Source organism: Strix aluco, chromosome 13 (genome assembly GCF_031877795.1).
Source record: "Strix aluco isolate bStrAlu1 chromosome 13, bStrAlu1.hap1, whole genome shotgun sequence".
NCBI lineage: Eukaryota > Metazoa > Chordata > Aves > Strigiformes > Strigidae > Strix > Strix aluco.
Window position 1 is genome coordinate 2,909,199 of NC_133943.1, and position 20,130 is coordinate 2,929,328.

Genomic DNA, 20,130 nt, shown 5'->3' on the forward strand with positions numbered 1-20,130 from the left:
GGTAATAGAACAACAAGATTCATGCTCATCACTTCTAGTTATTTGAACCAAGAGCCTAAATCAGACCTGATTAAAGTAGGAACTCATAACCAGATTCAACCAAAACTAGAGATATTGAACAAATACAGATGTGACAAGAGTCATGATTCAATTATTAGGAGTCCATCTGTTAATTGCTCATTAAGATGACAGTGTGTATCTTTTCCTACATACATTTAGCAAAGCCTTTTCACTTTGACAGTGCATAAAATTATCCATGCCAACTGTATATCTCTTACTTTTTATGTCAACTTTAGAGTTGCTAGTTTTTCATTATCCTCTTGGTCACAAATTAATAAGGAGGAACAAATTTAATAGCAGCCTCAAACCTTTAGAGATTATGTCAGCCTTGTGTATCTGTGCCAGTTAAATTACCATTTATTTCTGCTTAAATTTAATGTGGTCATCTTCATACAAACACACACGTATTTAAAGCCTGCTCTCTGCATACAGCATGAGCACACCGAGGGGCTGCTCTGAAAAGCTGACATGGAGCTCAGACTTGAACTTGTCTAACTGCATCACTCTGTTTAAGATGCAGCAAATGGAGATGACCAAAGTCAAGAGCTGCAAACATGCCAGAGGTTTTTGTGGGCGCTGTTCTCCCGTGTCGTTACCAGCTGGGACGTCTACGGACGAGCCTCCGCAGCAGTGGCATGTGCTTTGGGTGGTCAAAATGGTAGATCTAGGTAGGTGCTGCCCTTGGTGACCCATCCTCCGTTTCCATCGTGTTTTAGTAAACAATTGCTTTGCTCGGGAAGTGCCCGCAGACTCTGGATGCTGGATTGCAGTGCTTCGTCCCTGCCTTCATAGCCGTAAGCCCAAAATAATAAAAAAATAAATTGTAAAAGATGTTTTATACCAAAGGAAATACTAAACGTAGAAACAGTGGTTTGATTCATTTCACAGCTGTAGTCTTTTTTGATTTGTTCGTAATTTTCTACACTACTGCTTCCAATTTGATAGTGTCTGGGCCTCGGATGACAATGAGAATGGGATAACAGATGATGAGCTCAAAATACTGAACACAATCATACTCGCCCTACGTGTACCCACAATCAATATGTCACTTTGAGGAAGGAACCATCAGCCACTGGGCAAAGTTTAGAATATAAAATGTCACAGGAACTCAAGGCACATTTCTTATTTCTTAGGAGTTGTCAGAGCAGCTAGCTTGTTGCTGTGTAGGGGACATGCAGAGGGTTCAAATAAATAGCCCCAGATACCTCAATTAAAACTGATATTGCAACTTTCAGCAGCTCCCTCCATCTCCATTGCCCTGGGAAACCAAACGTGCAAGGCTACCTGTAGGTCTATCAGCAGGACCAGCCTGAACAGGTCCCATGGCCGTTGACTGAACGGCTTTGGGGATGGCACCTATTTTCCTCAATTTACCCATCTCTGAATATTTTGTTGGTCTCTTTTCCCAGATGCACAGCAGAGATCATCAAAGACAGCGGACAGTGTTTATCTGAAGACAAGAAAGCACTTTGATCCATGGGCATGGATAATAGTAAGGTGTTTAAATTTTTTTCCCAAGCTCCTTGGCTATTCGTACGTACAGTTGAGACGTGGGAAGGTCTTGGTGCACGTTCTGGAGCATATGGTGATCTTTCTTTCAAGCTTGTTTTCAAGAGGAAGTTTAAAGTGAGGAGCTTTAGCAGAGCTGTTACGACGCAGGCTGTACAGCAGAGAAGCAGGCAGCCGCTCAGAGGTACGGGACTCCTAATCCACATCGACAAAACTCCCCATGTTAAAAAGGCAGATGAATGAAATCGCTGAAGATGAAAGAATATGCACCAAAGCAGAAGAAAAACCAGCAAGAAATGTGAGCCTGCCTCATCTGAAACATTTGAAAAAGTTTTCTAAAGCATCTTCATATTTTATATCATTGCTTAATAGGTTTTACTTTATGCCTGTGCATATCTACACTGCGTATCAAGTTCAAGAAATACATATGAGCAAGGGTGAATTAGCTACAGATTCCTTAAATTGCCTCTGCAGACAGATGGCCAGCAAGCAGACTGGGAGGGAGAGTACAAGAAAGGAAGATGTCGTTCTTCAAGAAAAATTAAGAAATGTAAATGGCACCATCAGTGCTAAGAAAGACAAACCCCTGCAAAGCATGAGCCAGGCTCAGTTCAAACAGCAATTAAATGATTTAGAACAAGACTGTGATCATTTACAATTTTTAAAGGTGAAAGGTGTGATTTTGGTAATACCTTAAAATTAAAAGGCCAGCCACTCCATCTTTAAGATGATGGTTTCTCTCCTGGAAGACTTATCTCATTGTCAGTCCATTAGCAGCCAGCCAGAACCCATCCATACAAAAATAATTGGCTATTGATATACGGTAATGCTGAAAAGTTATTCTTTTTTTTGTTCATTGCTATGGAAAGATGTCCTCTCTAGCCTATACTTTCAATCATTCTAAATGCTACTGTGAAAAACTAAAAACACTTTTCTGAGATAGATTAAGATCTACTTCACAAATAAATATATTTTATCACTAAGAGAAGAGGCAAATGTCACTGGTACTGAGTGTTTTATGCACAGTAGAGACCACTTAAGCTGGAATTTTCCCCTCACGGTAAATTAATGTCACTGGCTATGCACAGTCCCCTCCGCACGAGCAGGGTTTATACCTGCTGGACACACATGAAGAATTGTCTCTGAACCACAACAGCAGCCCCTCCTGTTCCCTCGACCGTAGTGAGCTAGAAGAGGGTAAAAAGGATGGTTTCACTGAAAAAAAGTTGGTTTACCTTGAAAAAGGACGGTTTACCAGAGAGGGGCAGTGACCACAGGGACCGAGGTCCCATCTTCCGCTTTGCTCAGAAAAGGGTCGCATCCTGCACGCTGCTGCGGTGCCTGGGTCCCGGAGGAACCGGCAGCCTGGGAACAGCAAAACCCGCCACCACCACCAGCCGTCGGGCCCCGTAAAATGTTATTTGTGCACAGGCTGGGAAGTTTGCACTCAGGCTGTTAAAGCTGCGATGAGCCGGTGGCAGATGCTGCACTTGCCAGCTAAGCACCCCTCAAGAATAGCTAATAAAACCAGAGGACATTAGGCTGCGCAATGCTGTATTTTAAAGATAAAGAGTCTCTGGTTGGAATCGTGCTAAGATTTTTACTTTCTCGTGGACAGCTCTTTGGCTGCGCTGTAACACAATCTCGAGCTGAACTGAAACAACGGGTTATAAAACCCTGGCTGGGACGATACACAGGGAAATGTAAACGGCAGAACGGAGCAAGCGGAGAAATAATCGAGCTTGACAGAGAATTTTGGGGACCATAGTCTGAGCCAGTAGTCGAAATTTCTCATGCTTAAGGCTCAAACACACACCAATGAGAAAGCAAGGTGTTGAATGGCTTCAACAAATCTGTCTTGGGACCCTGTATAGACATTAATTTTTGATTGTTTTGCCTTATTTGTGGCCATTCACTAGTAACAGTTGTTGATAAAATGTTTAAAGGAGTAAAAATTTAATTTTACATTTGTTTCATCTGCTTATGGAATTATTTTTCCTTACATATTTTTCTTGTTTGGCCAAATTTCTACTGTAAGTCTTCCAACACAAACAGTTTTGGTGCTTTTGTGTTGCTATTAGAAGCATCTCACTCTTAGTAGTTACTATACCGAGTCTCCGTTATCCCTTTAGCAACAGTCTCTCCCACAGTAAAAGGAAATGCATTGTTTCTCTTGTCTCTTATTGTCCAGAATTACTCTTGGATATTACAGTCGTCAATGTTTAGTATTAAATCATTTCCCTGCCAATTCATTGTAATCAAATCTTCCACAAAGTCAATAGCAATAACATTTTTATAAGGCATTGTCTCTCTCAACCTATTAAGTGCTTTCAGATCTTTGAATTTTCCATTCTGAAAATAATAGATAGTGACCTGGAAGAAAACATAAAATGTGTGAAAGTCACACGAGCAACCATGTAATTGCTCACACCCACCAAACCTTTGGGTCAGAGTTTTGACTAGTTCAGACAGGTTGCTCAATCATACGAGTGACTTTTGCTTTCTGTAGAAAAAAATGCCAAATTAAATAAATGAGCTACCAGACCCACTGGAACCAATAACAATATTTCTATCGCATTTAATGGGACCAGATGTTGGCTTTACAGAGTTATATGTGGTGTTACACTGGGTACATCTGTGCCGCAATGCAAATACGCCGCTACAACTCACAGGGAGGTACTTAAGCTGGTTTAAAGGAAGCGCTGACAGCCGCAGCACTGCAGAAGAGAGCAGAGGGCTGTGAACCCCACTCCAGCCCCCGAGTGTTTATTTGCCCCGTGAACCTGTGCGTAGCGTTGTGCTGTCACAGCCGCAGCGCCCTCCGCACCCGCGGTGCTGGCTCCGTGGTGGTGCAGGGAAGCCTGTGAGGAGTCCCACGTACCTCCTGGAGGTACCACCCAAAGCCGTGGGTGCTTCACAGCCCGTGGTGACACACTGAGGTGAAGACCACTTCCTTCAGCATCCTTGCGACTGAAAGCAGCTTTTGACTGCCTCTTAATCAGATCCTCGGGGTAAACTTTGGTTTCATCTTCTTCTATCTTTAGGAGGGGCAGAGTCACACTGCTGGGGGTTACTCTGGATTAGAAGGAATCAAAACGGATCACAGACAAAGCCAAAACATGACAGGCCGCCTTAATTGTAAGTGTAGAGCTTGCACAGAACTAACAGAAGTTTTGTGTGAAAGGAAATGGCACAATTAAGGCTTCCTATCATAGCTGTTTACAAACACAGATGGAGAAAATATTACAATGAATTAAAAAACCCCTAATTTCTTTATAGTTACACTCTGCTAATGACACTTGCTACGCTGTAACTCCGTAAATGAAAGAATAAAGGCTTATCTAAATGAGTTTGTTCAGCCTTAAGAGGAAAAACCTTAGGAGGGGAACCTCACTGTGCTTGCAGCTACAGAGAGGGAGGGCAGCGAGATGGACCCAGATGCTCCTCATGGGCACACAGCGACCATGCACGGCCAAGGGTGCAACAGGGGATGTTCTGGTTAGATAGAAGGGAGGGAAAAATCACCCTGAGAGCAGTTAAACACTGGAACAGGGGCCCAGAGAGGTTGTGGGATCTTTCCGTCAAGATATTTAAAATTTGACTGGAGGAGGCTCTGAGCAACCTGCTCTAGCAGACCCTGCCTTGAGTGGGAGATTGGGCTCAGTGACCTCCAGAGGTCCCATCCACCTAAGTTAGTCTACAATTCTGTGATTTTATAAATAGATTTTGACATCAGCCTCTAGAAAAAGGAGCATCACTTAGAGAATATAAACAGCTAATCCCGTGATCACTTTCAGGCAATCAGGCTGGTATATGTATAGTTTAATGCTGTTGAAAGTAACAAGTACCCAGCTGACTTCTAACTAAAAGAGCGAAGCAGAGGCTCAGACTCCAAATCAATAGTGAAAACTGATATAGAAAGTCTTATTTTCTGTCTAGAAGCAGAAGTTCTGTTAAAAATTACATATAGGATATTATGATGACCAGTTGCTGCTCTGCTATTAAATAAGATTAACACATGTAAAAAAAAAATCTATTATTTCATTTTCACCCGTATGAAAACTCCTGATGAGGCCTGAACGGGGATCTTTCACCTACGCTGGTGTCTGCTCTGTTGCAGTCGTGCACGTCCTGGGTGATGCTGCTCCACGCGGCCGCCGCTGCTTCAGCAGAGATTTCCAACGTACACACCCAGCATCTTGAGGACTTTTCTCTCTTGAACATGCAGCTCTCTTCAGCCTGAGGTTACCTGACTTGGCTTCAAATGTTATTAGTGCTGCTGTTGAATTCTTGAATCCATCTTTTCCACAACGTAATGGCACACTCTCAGTATATACATCCCTCTTCTGTGGATTTTAATGATACCAGTGGATCTCTCAAAGTCACGAGGCAGTTGCCCATTAGGTGACTTAGTTCTTTTACTCACACCACCGATCCTGCAGCCAGTGAACTATCTACATCTGGCAGTTTACAAATAATGAATTAAACTATCTAAAAGTCAAGGTGTACCAGGCACAACACAGGCTGGGAAGTAGCTGTGCTTCCTCAGTTTAATTTGAGCTTTGGGGGAGTGCAATAACCTCAGTGTCACTGAGACATCAGCATCACGACCCTCAGTTAACTTGTTGTTTCCATACCAAGGAGCAGAAGCAACCCTGATTTTGAATTTGTCTAACCTGACGGCACTGCGAAGCGATAACAACGATCCAAAAGTGACCATACACCGATGAGTGGGTTTCTCCTGAGGGTGGCTTGCACATCCTTACACACTCAAAAGATGAAGTATGGGAGTAATCTGCAAGCACTTATCACTTGAAAGTATGGGTGACAGAGCTACATCTGGGTAAAGCTCGGCCATGAGTTTCATTGATACTGATGGGTAATTTATTTCTGACTCTGCAAGGCAAACCCATAGAGACCAGCAGTCAATACCGGTAGAAGTGGATTAGCGTAATAACACGCATCTTTTGGGTCAGTGGGCAGGCAGAACAGTTATTATTATTCCTATTAGCTCAGATTCGGGTGGAAAAGAAAGGAAAAAGTTAGTGTCAACTGCAGGCTGTATATATCTTTGCTGCTTCTTCTTTTTTTAACAGGGTTACAAAATCTCCCACTGCTCTGATTTTTTCTTTCTTTCTCTCTTCCTTTTTTAATATTGATGCATTTTAAACAGGAAGAAAGAGAGAATGGGGACATCTCTAATCCCTATTCTCATCTCACCTTCTTCATATATTGTGTAATTCCCTAATGTCTGGGAACCTGTTCAAAACTCCTCATTGTCAGCGTGTTCAGATCTCGAGGGACAAGACCCACAGCTAATATTCAAGACAATGTATTCCTGTCTATGAATAATATGAAGACCTGAATCCTTTTTTCTTCATTTTTTTTTTTGCCTCCCACATGGCCTTAATGGAGATTTTGCAATCCTGTCTCCCCGAGGGCACGTGGGTACCATCTAATATCTGCATTTAAATATCCTGTCCCTGCCTCAACCCCCAAACTGAAATCTGAAATAGTTTGTTCCAGGCTTCCTGAGCAACATACAAACAAGTCTCTGCAGAGAAGTAGAGCTTTAAACCTAAAAAGAGGCACAGCATAAAGAGGAAATATGGCCAAGCTTAGACATCTTTACCCTTCTAGGGATGCTGCTGATGAACCTGAAGAAACTTGAAATAAAAGACTTCTACAAGCAGGGCAAAACCTATTTTTACAGCGGCATTCCCATGGGAAGTGGATAAAATATCCCATTTTCCTCCTGCCCTGCTCTCCTTGCCCCCAAATTTCTTTTCACCTCACATCAGAGATTATTTGCTCCTTACTGGATATATGGGAGCTTTGTGGGGAGCTCCATGTGGAGAGCTGCTCTCCTGGGAAGGGAGGAAGAGCTTTAGATTAGCTCCCCCATTTTGCTCTCGTTCACTTAAAGAAGTGACAAAATTATTCTATCATTCCTACATTTCTAACATTCCTGCATCACCGAGAAAGCCTGACAGGGACAGCTTGCATGGATGAGGCTTCATTTGGGGCAGCTGGTTTTACTGGTGCTGCTATGGGGGCAGTTCCTCCAAACTCTTGCTCCAAGCAGGGACATGAGCGTTGCTCCTCATGTAAGTAGAAACCCTCAAGTCACTGCACCTTTTCTAATGAAAACAATAACAATGACATATACTTCAAGCACGTATTGACAGATCATTTCTATCTCTAACCAGCGTTTTTGCTTTGTTAGTTAACAGATTTGAGTCCTAAGTTCTTATTCAGATAAAACTCCCAATTTTTGTTGGAGTGAAAATGAATAACTAGAGCAAGATTTGACCCCCAGTTGGACTGGTCTAACTGGAGCTTTTCTGTGATTCAATTTTAATCAGTGAGCGAAGTAGGCTATAATAGAGCTGGTGTTGTGAGAGGGAAAGCCGGCAAGAATTACAAAGATATGCACGAATAAATTAACCCTTTTCTCCTGTTATTTGGAAGGTTACAAATATTTAGAATGATCGTCAAAAAGCTCAAACTGACCAGCTGGTGAACGTTACTCTCCCACTGGAAAAGTTACGGTCATCCAGGTTAAAATGATGCTGTGTGACCTCGGAGTCCAGTCACTGATACTGGTAGACAACTGGGAAGTAATTGAAATGGGAAGACTATGAAAAACTTAACTGCTGGCTGAAAATTATTTATCCAAGCAACTTGGTGAATACTTATAAATAAGAAATACAATAGCACTGACTGGAGTTGGCTCAAAAATTATCCACAATTAATAAATTGACCCATCCTACATACTGTATTATTTTCCCTGACATTTTCACAAGCCACAAATCTGATAATACAATTAAATGACAAGTTCAATCACTTCTTTATTTCATGTATATGTATATTATAATATTTTATAGCTGTATTACAGAAAAGACTGTTTACTCACGTTGTATCTTCCCAAGCATAATTCAGAGCTTTGCTTGCCCAAGAAATTACTTGTCTGCATTTTGATTAAAAAAGCAAAACCTCATTGTTCCCATGGCAAATGAATTCAGTCTTTAAATGAAACTCATTGTCACATCCTTTTCTATGCAGCAAAGGCATTCAGCTCCTGGAATGGTTTTAACCTCTAACACAGCACTTTTGTGTCTGTATCTGATCCAGCCATGATTCATTTTTCTTCCAAAGCTTCGTCAGTGTTTGGGCTCTGTACTTAGTTCTCAATGAACTGGCTGTAACGCAGTAGTTACAGCTCCCTGGAAAATGACACACAGTAACTCTGTCAAGATTTTTATTAGCTTGGATAGGTCTTTTATTTTAGCAAGGTCTTTTATTACCTTGGATAGCTTTGAACTAGTTCTGAAGTGAATGAGTGAAGACCCAGAGATCCAATTTTATATTGAGAGCCATTAATTTTTTTTAACCGCGACCCCTTGATTATTGATAGGCTTTTGTTCTTTACTGTCACTGCACAACACATTGTTTGAAGTGAATCAGAGTGCACAAACTTTCACAATTACTTACCACAGTTTGGATGGGTCATGGCAACCAGCCGGCAGAAGTCCTCTGACTTTCAGGATGCAAGAAGCATCTGCTCTAGATCAGAAGCTAATCTGATCCTTTTCGTTCCAGAATATTTGTCAGAAAACATCATAAGAATGTTATGGAGAAAGGAAGCATCTGTAAATCTCAGATGGTGCTTATTCTTTTGCCCATTAATCCACACGTATACACAAACCCAGCTAATTTGGAGTAATTCAGCATTCCACCTCAATAACTACATAAATCAAAACGGACTCCATCAAAATAAATGAGCACGGATGAGGCAGTAAGACCAAGATCAAGCAGTAAAAGTGCAGAAAGTTGAAAAAAAAAATTGTGAATAAATAGAATTTCATTGAAAATGTCAGAGTCTCAAAAATGGTGTAGATCCTTGCCAAAATAGCATGCGATTCACCCTAATCCCACTTCCCTTGAGCCCAGTAACCATTCTCTTCATTTGCATGCTTTGAGTTACACTCTTATGGCTTCAACATTTGTTAAATTTGAACTGATCTCATAATCTGGATCCCTTGTCCAGAGTAAAATAATAAAATGTGTGTTTAAGGAAATTTTGGAAAACGACCAAGAAATTAATTTACTCTCTTTTTCTAATGGAGACTTCTTTACATTTCAAAACACTTAAATAATCTAAAGCTTTAGAGTTTTAAACCAAAATCTTGGGGTTTTTTCTCTTTTTTTAAGAAATGCTGGGAATACAAAATTTCTTTAATGAGTTCAGTTGTTCAAAGATGCTTCCTTTTTAAATTCAAACTTAAAAAGCAACTGCATTTAAAGCTTGAGTCAATTCAGACTTTCAGGTAACTGAAGTCAACCTATTGCTATTGCTTGATAAAGTTTAATCCTTTTGTATGAATCAGTCTTATTTATGAATCAAGTAAAATTTGTATCAAAGATTGCTTTCATATATAGGCTCTTTTACCTATTTTCTTGCATTGGGCTGTAGCACGTAACATTTTTCTGTGTTGTTCCTTGGATTATTTATGCCATTGTGGCATCTAGAGATGCACGTCACAGAACAAACACTCCCAGTATCGCTAATATAACAATCAGCTGCAACAATTCCCAGATGTTGTCAAGCAGTTGGATAAATGGAAATCCATGTCGCCACAAGGATCTGTTTGGCAAGGATCCAGCTGTAGACTTGACAACAACAACAAAAAAAAAAATCACATTTTTCCTTTAGTGTTACAGACCCATTCCTGTTTCTGGGTCCCTTCAGCCGTGTTGCAGCCAGGGCTGGGCCACGGGGCCAGGAGCTGGCTGCAGCACCCACAGAAGGTCTACAAGGAGCTGCACGGTGATGAGAAGGGTCCAGATGACACTACACATTTTCCTTTCCTAGGAGGAAGTGTCACTGGTGCTCGGAATGATTTGGTCCTCTCTGCACAGTACCTATGACCACAGCACATCCCCATGGGTTTGCATTTAAATCGCAAGTTTGAGAAGTTTCCATTTTCCTTAGGGACCCTGTTGTCAAGATCTCACAGACAGATTACACCGTCCTGATAAAAAATTAATACTGTAGGGATCAGCTAAAGTTAAATCTAAGAGGAATAGTACATTACCCTGGGATTAGACTCATATTTCAAACAGACTGTTCACCAAATAAGATCTCACACTGTGAGTAAAGATAGCGGAGTCGGGGCCAAAGGCACCAGGCACATGATGGGCTGGAGCAGGGACCAGGAGCATCCCAGGAGCTGCCATCGCTTTAGCGACAGGGTAAGGGTTTGCAGGTGCCATGTGGGATAGGGCCGGGGTGCTCCAGGAATAGCTCCTCCTCTGCTCCACCTAAAGGGAGAGAGGGTAGAATGCTTTAGAACTGTTATTGTTTTCAGCAAAATATCCCTTAGAAAAAATCTGGAAGCAAACTATAAAATATGGAAAAAGAGTCTGTAGACTGGAAAGTTTCCACAGTTTTTTTGAAACAGCACGTTACGTATGAGAGTTGCAATGGGAAGGAAAAAACCAGCATCCTTGTGCAATCCTTGACCAATCCGTGGTCATTCCCCTGGGTTGGGAAGAGAAGGTCTCAGAGCATCACCAGTACAGCTCATGAAGTCCCCTCACTGCTATTTCTAGCCGTGTTCTTGATATTTTCCCTGAAGTAGAGCCTGGAGGGCCTCAGCCAGCACCCTTGAACATGGCACAAGGGCAGAAGGGGTAAAACACAGCAGGCAGCTGGTGCTGAGCCCCAAGAATGCCCATCTCCGCTCCTGCCCCTCTCCCTCCCATGGCTCTCTCAGCTCCGCATGGGAATCCTGTGCCTTGTTCGACCCCGTTACTGGGTCAGCATTTGTCATGTTATCAACATGGTGATAATCTGCCACCTGATAAGAAGCCAGAAATTTCTGGAAAATTTCACAATGCAAATCATTGCTTGCATTCATTTCTTTTTACACAGCCAGCCAGCCACAAAGCCCATCATTTCAATGTTAAGAAACTATCTTTACAAACTGTAGCTAGCATCTGATGGATTAAGAATTTCTGTACACATTTATCCTTGTTGTTTTTGATTTAAAAACCAAAACAAACAAACAAAAAAACCCCCCAAAATTCTATAGATGTTGGTGTTCATTTACTTTTTCCAATCTCTCATATATTTGCCACCTGGAAACACCTAAACGCCAGCAGGTTTTGCCCTCAGGTTAGAAAATGTTTGCAATTTGTTTCTCAGAATTGCAAATAAGTTTCCCTGCCAAAAAAAGAAACAAACAATGATTCAGCAAAGCCTTTGAAGATCAAAAAGAACTATAATTAATTTGTTAAAGTGGAAAAACACCCCAAATACCTGTTAACAAAATTGTATTTGACCTTCTGCGTTTTTCTGCTCAGAAGACAAACTTTTGACTTTATGCCAGCAGGATCCTCCCCACTGAAGAAGTGAAAACCCCAGACCGTGGAGTTTATGGGACTGTTTTATGGCACTATATAACATAATGCATATATACCTACGATTGCCCCTGCTACTTACTTACTCACCAAATCTCATTTAACAGCAAAGGTACTAACGACCACCGTAAATACATAAGGCAGAGGATCGTCTTGCTCAATGTGCCAGGCACACAAAGCTGTTCAGGGATGGGAATATCAGGAGGATAAAGGGACCACCCATCCACAGCGCAAAGATACCCATCATCTGTCCCCAACATCAGAAAAAATACCCAATAAAACCAAATCTGAGCAAATTCTGCTGCTGGAAGCTCTGGGGAAATGCAAACCAAAGAAATGGCTGATGCTGACTGGTTCTAAGCAGTCACAACCTAATTAAACTTAGTTTAACCATAAAAGATTTCTAGCAGTTCATCTGCTCTTAATAAGCAGTTAGGGGTGCTTAAGCAAATTACAACTCCTGTTCCTATGACAAACATCTTGCAAGTATTTCCCTTCTACCCCAGTGTGCCCTCTGCCACAAAGTGTGATAAGGTGCCCTGGTATGGTTGTCACTGATTAGAGTTAAATACTAATATATTATGTGAATTCATATTTTTAGTGGCTGTAGTACTGTTTAACATGGGATATAATCCTTTACACCAAAAAAGATACAGTGATCTGAAATTTTGCAAGTAAGGGAGAAAACTGAAATATAGGTGGGTATATCATATCGGCAAGTCTTATTTAGAGTGAAAAAAAGTTGAAACATCTTGTGTTAATGATAAGAGATGTAACGTTTTAGATATCACCACTGTATGAATTCTATTTCATCAACAATTCTGTAAAAACAGCAGTTAAAAAAGGTTTATGTTTTGTTTTAAGGAATTAACTGTGCAAATACACTCAATTCCTACGTCACTGTGAGAACTTTAAAGTCAGACTCACAGTTTTTCTGTAGCTAGATAACAGTGATATTAGCAAACAGATGCTCTGAAGCTGGTTTAATATTGCTAAATTAATTATTTTTGTTGATGTGCTTGTCTTGGGCCGAAGAGAACTGAAAGCAAGGCAGAGCAAATCAAAAGTGAAATGCAATATTGTAGAAAGACCTGTACACACACAACATATGTTTCAAAGACCATCAGTCCACACAAGTTGAGCACTGAGATTTATGAGACCTGAAGCAAAGGGCAGAGTGATGGAGCAGGTTTTTCTGTCCCAGAATTTCAGCTGCTAATTTCATTTGCACTGTGACCTTAATGAACAAAAAGTCACTCTGAACAATATGTGCAATTCAGAGGCAGGAAACAGAACTTGCATGCACCCATCAGTAAAAATAAGAATAAAACCCCCCAACAATTTACTTAAAGAGTAACAGTTACTTATGTAGTTTTTGTATTTGCCAAAAACTTCAATATTAGGTTAGAGCAGTTTTGGGGACCCAGCTCCTCAACCCTACCAGGAGTGAGTGACATCATAATCCTGAATAATCCCCCGTAATCTAGCCCAGCGAGAAGCTGCTGTGTGTGGCGACTAGAGCCTGAGAATAATTCCTTAGTCAGCACTGTGGGTTCACATCAAAATCCACAATTTCTCCCCAAGCAGCTGACTCCCCTCTTCCTACCAAGATTTCCTTCATTTTTGTTCAAGACTCACAACAGAATGAAAACAACAGGCTGATGGGAGTTGCTAGTTTGAAAAATTCATCCAATAATCTGCAATGTCGCCAACGTGAGCTGGAACTAAACATGTCTGGGAAGACAAATTCCTTAACTGTTAGGTGCTGAAGGACAGGGTAGGTAACATTAACTTGGCTAATTGTTTACTTGCTTAGCTAATCTAACGTAATCTGCATTGATGAGATTTTGATTTCATGCTAGATGAGTATACTGCTTCTGTGCGCCTTTCGGTTAATTTGTGGACCATACCAAAAAGTCATTTTTATAACACGTTTAACACTCCAAAGCTATAAGGGAGCAGCAGAGAGAGAGAAGGCGGCCAACTCTACTGGTATTAAAAGGGTCATTAAATTCAGCATTAGGTAGAGGTCTTGTTTTGGGTTGCATTCAACTTGCTTGATTAAAAATGAAGTGTAAGCAAAAGGCATTCAAGAGAAATATTCCAGTGCAAAGTACAGTGTTGATCCTTGTGTGTGTAACTATAGAGAGTTTATGGATGCTCGCTGTCTCTTACTCAGGCTTCTTCCACAAGTCTTTAAAGTTCACAAAGCCTCAGTTCACAGGCTCCGTACTCCAGTGGTTTAAGGGTGAGTATGTTATAACGAGCGTAACAAGGCTGCCATTTGCTTGAAAATCCTAAACATTTCCATGAGAAGAACAGAGGTAATTTTAAGCCTAATGAAATGTTATAAATACATAATTTTTTGATCATTTTTTTGGTTTTACTGCCATGGGGCCAGAAACTTTCCCCAGAGTTTATTTAAAGCATTTATTGCTTTGAACAGGAGAAGGAGGGGAGAGCAGAATTTGGCCTGAAGAAATTAAATCTCAACTTTGATGGAGGTCATTTCCTGAAATACAGGATTTATTGCATTTAATGCCATGGAGTTTTGGCATATAAACAATACTTTCTGCAGCACAGGAGTATAGAAATACTGTTCTAGCTAAAAATGAAAAAGCTTGGATGGCTTCACGGATCTTTAATAGGTAACAAAGTTCACAGCCTTCACCTTGAAGTCTCCAGTTGAAATTTAGATTGATTGTGACTAAAAGTAATTTCTGTCTGACAGCTCATGTGAAGAGAGTTACTTCATTTCATAACAAATGTGTGGCCAACAGCCTAAAAATTATTATCACAATTTAACAAGACCATTGGCAGTCCCAGAGGCACCGCGGACTGGTGGAAGTCAATCCTGCCTGTCTGGGTCTGAGAGAAGTTGAGGTGGGGCAGGGAAAAAAATCAGAAGCAAATCTATGAGCGTTACAACTCTTCTGTGGAAGAGCTCACAAATTTAATTGCTTCAGCCTCTCGGTAGGAGCAAAATTTACCTACTTCCTCAGACTAGGCAGCCAGCTGGCTAATGTATGATTTTTGTTCCATAGAGCTAAGTTTTCCGGTTTGTGGAAAAGGAAAATGAGCATTTTAGGTCACGACCGCTTGGGAAGGAGATGATTTTCTTCAGACAATAATACGCCTTTTTCTGTCCTAGGAGGGAGACACATGTCATAGGGCAATTCTGGCAAATGCTGAAAACGAGGTTCAGTTGTGTGCCTCAGTTAAATCCCAAAATTAGGTGGGATGAGCCAAGCCACATTGACTCAGCTTGCTCTTCTGCATCTGCTGCATGACAAAGGCTTTCAAATACAGCTCCTATTACCTAATTCAATATACATTTTTCTATTTCAAATAAAACTGAAGAAGCAATGAAGCAAAGAAATAAGCCTATATTAATCCAAATTTTAAATTATTTTTGCTCATATCTGAGAAAAGTTCACTGCCTTTCCTGGAGTAATTGACATGTTTGTAGAAAAGGAATTTAAAGAACTCAGAAAGCATGTTCATGAAACGTGGATTTCAACTCTTCCTAAATAAATGTGCCAGGCAAAATGTTTGCAAACATATCCATTCAGAAGCCTGAAATGAAGTGATTTCTCTGACCAACTGCAGCTAGAAGCATTCGTATCATTAAGCAATAATAATCAGCTATTAAACTTAAATAATAATTAAGAAGTAGTCATTGCCTATTAGCGACAATCCTAGGAAGAGAAAGTGAGGGTGAATTAAGGCTACTGGCAAAGGACACTTTCAGCTTTATTGTTTTAGTTAAATCTCACGTTGGCACTGCTTCATGCATCTGTACTATACCTATAGAATATGGGAGTAAATCCAGTGAAGTCACACTTGAAAACCCTTATTTTACTGCTTGGGTTATTGTAGATCATATACTACAAAGAACCCAACAAGATAACCATTCATGAACCAAAAGCAAATCTGGATAGATCAAAGTAAATTATCACCATGACATGAGATTTTATATACACATATTTATCTATCTCTACATATACACATACATATATGATAAGGTTCTATGGACTGATTTTTACAAAAACCTGAAGAGATAGTTCTGTGTTAAGGAGAAACTGCATATAATTGAGGATTGAAATATTTATTATGACCCGGGACAGCTTTAAATTATGAACTTTTCACATTTGATTTTTGTGGCAGAGGATATCAACCTTTTTCTCTCTGTGCAAGTCCCATTGTTTCCCCATCAGCTCAGTTTTTCCAGTTGGCGCATGGGACAAATCCTGTCCTTAGGTGAGCAAAACGGCATTGATTTCAGTCAGCAAGTGACGTATGTGTACATTCAAGGACTGTGTTTTGTTCTGTATGGAACAACCGCTCTCACTGATTTATGCTCTATATTTTCAAAAGTGCAATAACGACATTGCATCATTTAAATCAGAAACATGTAAATTATCCAAAAAGCTGAGGTATGCAATTCCTGCAGGAGAGCAGAACACCACCTTTGTTAGGTCAAGAAAGGCGATTATTTCCATGGCTACCAGCAATTCTTAATTGCCATAATAGGCTCTTATTCAGGGAGAAGTTATTAAGTTTGCAAAGTACAGTGAATATGTACTTTGTGACAAAGCCATTAACTACAGAGAAAAGTTTTCAAAGTGCAGTTGAAACATGGAACAAAATATAGACAGCTGCTTAGCATCTCCAAGAACGTACATACAATGATCTTGGTCATCCACGTCTTCCACCGTGAAAACAACACAAATATCTTGTTAAAATCTATTAATTCCCATAAACTTCCTGGTTACCAACTCTACATCAACAGAATTATTAGATTTCCAATTCCCCTTCTTGTGGTTCCTACTGATTTTTAGTAGTTACTGCAAAATTTCCAGATTATCAACACCATGTTATGTAAAAACAAGCCACCTTTGCTGGTGAGACTCTCACTCTTTGTCATCACTGCAAAGCTCTTCCATTGAGGATGTGTCAAAACAACGAATGCCTAAAACTGTGACACTAGAAAGAATGATAGCTGATCTTCATGATAAATAATGCAAAGCATGAGCTCATTTGGCCTACTCTAGGTAATGATTAATTTTGAATCTTCCCCCCCCCCTCAAGGTTAAAAGTGTTCTAACTTTAGGTAACATGCATTTTTTTTAATGTTTTATGCTATTGAATGTACTTTCAGATATTTGTTACCTGAGCAAAGCATTGTGACAGACTCTTGGTTTTGCTGATCCCATTCTTTTTGTTGCTTGTAATGAACTAAACTTCTAGAATTAGTCAGTCTGCAGCTATTAAGGTGAGAAATACTCAGAAATGGCTCAACTTGAAGAGGAGTGCACCAGCATCAAAGTCAGGTGTAAGTTTGTCTGAGATTCCTCCATGGGACTGGGGGAATCAGTCCCAAGCTGAAATCTTGGTCAAGTCAGATAACACCTCACAAATACTGCAATAAAGCACACACCTTCTGCAACTGTAAGTACTGGGAACGTTTCATGAAAGGGCCAGTCAGTTATGGTAGCGCTTCGTGGTGTGATTTAAAGCAGTGCTAGAAAGCCATAATTTCTCCCTGTCGGGACAGCAGCTATCTGAGGACCCGTGGCTGTGGTGTTCAGCCTTGGAAGCTGAGAGAAGTTGAGTTGTTTTTTGCTGGCTAGGCTATGTGTGTAGAAATGCTGACTGTGCCACTGATTTATTCTTGTCACAAAAATAGAGTTTTGAAGACTAAGAAGATATTAAGTTGTACAGGGAATCATAATGTTTGAAGACTGCGTTCCATCATTCTTAAAAAAAATCCATAGGTTGATGTGAGATTATTGAAAAACACAGTTATACTCCTAACCCCAGCCCAAGGCTGTCTTGTCTTTTTAGACTGTGAGCTCATCAGAGCATAGAGCAGCTACTAGTCTCAATTTATGTAGTTCCTGGTCTAACACAGCCCAGTTTTTGATAGTTACCCAAGTTTTACTGTAACGAAAATAATGAGTAACTCTATCAGCAGTGGGAGTTTTGTTTGTGAGGGCAGAGGTTACGGTGAATGTTTCTGAGCTATTTACTTGTTGGGTGGGTCAGCTACCGGTGACATCAGTGTCCAACTCGTATGTAACTAGAAGTTTAAACTTTACAGTTTCTCTACACTAAATTTCACACCAAGTGGCTTTCAAGACAGGTTAAAAAAAAGAGTAATTTTCATCATTGTGGAACAAAAGCACTAAAGCACCTTGTGATTGTAATATCGAGAAAAGATGCTATTGAGTGACGCATCTGTCTCCCAGGTCCAGAAAGGAAATACACCGTGGTCTGACTTACCTAGTGCTCACTTCAGGCATTCAATCTAAACAGTCCTTTTAGACTGTTACAGAAGACAATACAAAATACCATGCAATCATGGACAACAGCTTTTGATGACAAAGAACAAATAGACAGGGAATCCTTTTGGCTTAACAATGTAGATAAAAGGACATTTTTGTATTTCCAAATGATACCCAAGGCTCAGCTGTTGCAGACAATACAAAAAATAACGCGATATTACTTCTCTCCAATGCGCTTTTACTTCTGGAGTTAGTTCACCTATATTGATTCACTGCTGGTGCTTATTCTCTATCAGCTTCACACACCCTTTTTTGTATGAGGTCAGAGCACAATATAAAAATAATACTAAACCTAGGAGGGAAAAAAAGTAAGGGTGTTTATGAGACTAGAGTAAAAATTGCCTCCTTGCTCCATTTAGTCCTTTAAGAACAAGAAAGCAGAATTCTTTCATTCCCTGTTTCCATTGCCTGTCATATTTGACAACTTCTTTTCCAAAGCAAATAAAGAAAACACACCTGTTACGTTGAAACTCTAATCAAATATTCTGCATATTGGCTGGGGAAGAGGAGAAAATGGAGGGAAGGACAGAAACACCTGGTCCTCCAATGCAATAGGCAACTATAGTTTCCAACATTTTTATTTATATACAATTTCCAATGGCTTCACTGAAAATTCTCTTGAAGCATAAATTTTAATACCTAAACCTCAGAAAGTTTATACCGATGAAGGTGGGTCCTCCAGGCAACACACACTGCCTCATATTAAGTTGTGCACAATACGAAGGACCCCAGTGATGTGAGTTAGAGCTGATACAAAGCCCACTGGCATCAAAGGGGCTCTTTCCATTTTCTTCCATGAGCCTTCGATCAGCCTTTAGCAGGTGAGTGACCTGGGAGGCAGCAGACGCAGACTGATATTCATTATTCAAATGCTATAGGGGACACAGAACACGTGAAAAAGCTGCTGTATTAATTCTGATGCTACACCAGAATTTGAAAAGCACTTGTTCATAATCCTAAAAGTAGCTCCTTAGGGAGTTTCCTATATACCTGCTTACAACATTGAGTTCACCATTAATAAGTTATTAGGATCATTCTTTCAAAAATATATTTTATTTACTTTCTTTATGAAGTCGATTGGAATGAAAAGTATCCAATACCTCTTAAGTTGAACCCCAGGACTGGATCTGGTCAATCATAGAGAACAGAATAGGGAGAGAAATTGCTAAATAAAGGCAAATCAAAAAAGGAAAGGTTTGGTGTATTTTTTAGTAGTACGTTCATTTTTGAGGTTGTACATTGATAAAGGTCACTGGTGACAGTGACTCTTTATTGACTGATCAAGGGCCATTAAAGCCAGCAGAAGTCGTCCCCAAGGAGCCTCATCTGATCTCTGTTGCCAGATGTGTGTCAGCTATTTAATTTTGCACACTTCCTCAGTGCAAGAAACTGCTTAGGCTGTGGTGAGTGTGAGTAGCAGCCCACAAGACCCATCATCGTTCCTTCAGCCCAGACTCCTGGATGTAGGAGAAGGCATCTTTCAGGAGTGCGAAGCAAGAGAAGACAAGTATCAGAAAATAGATCAGGTTGCTGGAAAGACTAAGATGCCTTAGGGGCACATGCGGAGGTAAAGAATGAGACAAATATGCACTCAGAGTGAAAATAAGTATTTCCTTTTTAGCTAACGGAACGTAAACACGTCATCAGAGCACAAGGGGACTGCAGCCATCTGATTTTACAGTGGCCTTTCATAGCACAAACACTACCCTCCTGCTCGTAAAGAGCAGTACACTCCTGCTCCTTTGATCTCCAGTGGAAAACAGCAAAAACAGACCTGAAATCTGCCTGA